This window comes from Cavia porcellus, unplaced genomic scaffold (assembly GCF_034190915.1).
Source record: "Cavia porcellus strain 051 isolate PalLab524CR breed Dunkin Hartley unplaced genomic scaffold, mCavPor4.1 scaffold_18, whole genome shotgun sequence".
Classification (NCBI taxonomy): domain Eukaryota; kingdom Metazoa; phylum Chordata; class Mammalia; order Rodentia; family Caviidae; genus Cavia; species Cavia porcellus.
The window spans coordinates 60495858-60498619 of NW_026947501.1; the positions used below are offsets into that span (position 1 = coordinate 60495858).

Consider the following 2762-nt stretch of genomic DNA (forward strand, 5'->3'; position numbering starts at 1 on the left):
AACAAAAGGCAAACTCAGACCTCTAGCCCACTCAGAATAAGTTGGGGAGATATAGTCATGGAAAAAAAATGGAAGTCACACTTCTTAAATCTCTGAGAGGAGAGCACTGAAGTAAGCAAACAACTTCATGAGATTGTAAAAGCAATAAAATCAGAAATAGTGTCTCAGGTAAAAGAAGAAATCACAAACATACTGAAAGAATTGTTCATACTGTTCATACTGAAAAAAGACAGAGACAAAAAAAGAGGAGCACAGGAAAATGATGGAAACCTTGAATGCATATAGAAAGGAATTACAAAGCATGAAACAGATTCAAAGAGAGATGCAGGAAATTAAAACTTCAATCAAAAGCTGGCAAAACTACTTGAAAGAGACTGAAGATAGACTTTCAGACCTTGAAGACAGGATTGCGGCCAGTGATCATGAAAGGAAAGATCTCTTAAAAATAACACGGGATAAGGAAATAACTCAATGGCTGCAAGATGATGCAAAGAAGCATAACTTAAAGAGTGGTAGGTGTAGGTGAAGAAGCAGGGGTCAACACAAATGAAATTAAAAGGACATTCACAGAAGTAGTAGAAGAAAACTTCCCAAACATGGGAAATGGATCTGGCATGCAGATCTGTGAGGCATATAGGAATCCAACTGCCATAACCAATGTAAATCTACACTCAGACATATAATAATCAAGATTCCAGAAATTCAGCACAAGAATAGAATATTAAAAGCTGTTAGAGAAAAGAGACAGATCGCCTATAAAGGAAAAACAATCAGAATCACAGCAGACTTATCAACACAAATCTTCTGTTTTGATTGGTTCTATCCTGTTGTGGTTTATTTGATTTTATTATGTGTGGATGGTATAGACAAATTTTTTAGGAAAACGAGATATTATTTTAGCCATTGTTCATTATTGGATTTTTGGCTTTGAATGTCCTATAATACTTTCTCTCTCTTGAATGGTTTTATACTATTTTGCTTGGTTAATATTACTGTGTTTGAAGGCATGCTCAATTATTTCAAAGAAAGGAGACATTATGATAGCTACTGTTGATGTCCAGTTGTGTGGTTGTGAAGTGCTCTGTTGCTTGTATTGTTCTGTTCTAATTTTCTTTGCTCTGTTCTCATTTATTTTATTCTCCTTAAAATAAAAAATTGAAAGAAAAAGAAAGAAGCTGAGAGAAATAACAGCTGGTATCTGTTAAACACCAGCTGATGTGGGTCTTTCTACAAACCTAAATCTTTTCAACAGTCCTGTGAAAATTATCTGTTTTCCCTACCCTATTTCACCACCCAAAGCCTGATCATTAGGGGTTTTGCAGGCAGAGTTTTCTGTAGAAGCTCTTATTTATGGAATTTTTCAGCTCCTTATTCTGAGGCTGAAAATGATCGGGCTGAGGAAGTGGGCGAAAACAGTATAGGTAGTTGGTGTATGCAGAATGGGGCTCCTTTGCCTGAGATCAATCATGGAAGCAAAGCTCTAATGTACAACCACCATGATGAGGTGAGATACACAGGGGGAGGTCTTGTGCCAGCCCTCAGGAGAGGGAACCCTCAAGATGGTGGCCACAAAGAAGATACAGGAGCGGATGATGAGGGGTAAACAGCCTATCAGGGTATGACACACACCAGGATCACATCCATGGTGACAGAGTCCATCTTGTCTCCACAGGCCAAATTGAAGAGGGAAAACACATGACAGAGAATGTGGTAGATCACATGGAGACTCACAAAGGTGAGGTGGTAAACTACTGATGTCATTATCATTCCCATGACTGAACCACCAGCCCAGGACCAGGCCACAGGATGGGCATAACAAGTGGGGCTCAGGAGCACACTGTAATGCAGTGAATAGCAAATGGCCACGTAGTGGTCATAATCCATGACCATGAGCAAGAAGGAGTGAGCATAGCCAAACTTGAAGGAGAAGAATATCTGGGTAGCACAGGCCACAAAAGTGATGGAGTGATGGGTAGAGAGCAGATGGTCCAGCATGTGCAGCATGATGGTGCAGCATGATCTCAGAGACGGAGAGGGCACTCAGAAAGAGGTACATGGGTGTGTGGAGCCGGCATTCTGTCCACACAGTGGCCACAGATTCCCAGCAGTGTGAACAGGTATATCAGAAGGTAGAGCAGGAAGAGAGCTGACAGCAGCGGGTGTGGGAAGGCTGAGAAGCCTAAAAGTATAAATTCTGATGTTGTGCTGTAATTCCGACCAGGCATGTTGCTGGATCTGGAGAGATCAGGAGCGGGAGCGGATCACAGTGGTGAAACCTCGTGCTCTGCCACAGTTCCAATGGCAGTTTAAGAACTCTGCATCATTGAACAGTTGTTGAACATTTTGGTCTCATTTCCAACATCTGTAAATAATGGTTCATACCATCCTGCATTGTTGTGTAGATAAAATAAAAGAGGTACATTTAAAAACTTTTTTAAAACTCCTATTTCTATGGCTTGGACCTTCCAAGTTTTCTTATGACTTTAAAATAGTAAAATGATAGGATATGAGGTATGATTGGATTCAGTTTAATGATACTACAGAAATTTTCTTTTAAGGACGACTATTTATGCTATCTCAAATAAGACAAGAATGATATTCATTTCATCCATAAACTAAGGGAGCCTGGTCTGTGGTACGCATAGTTACTATGACTCCACCTCACACTTTTGCTGTTATTGAAATAGCATGCTCATCAGATGTACTGTACTTGTTCCTAATTCGTAATTATAGTTATTATTTTTTTTTGTCTTTTTCTTTTT

At 39.6% G+C, this 2762-nt stretch overlaps 1 pseudogene; it reads right to left on the minus strand.

The window, feature by feature from the left end:
• Nucleotides 1-1307: 1307 nt before the first annotated feature.
• LOC100718924 (olfactory receptor 10H3-like) lies at nt 1308-2225 on the minus strand (annotated as a pseudogene).
• Nucleotides 2226-2762: the final 537 nt, after the last annotated feature.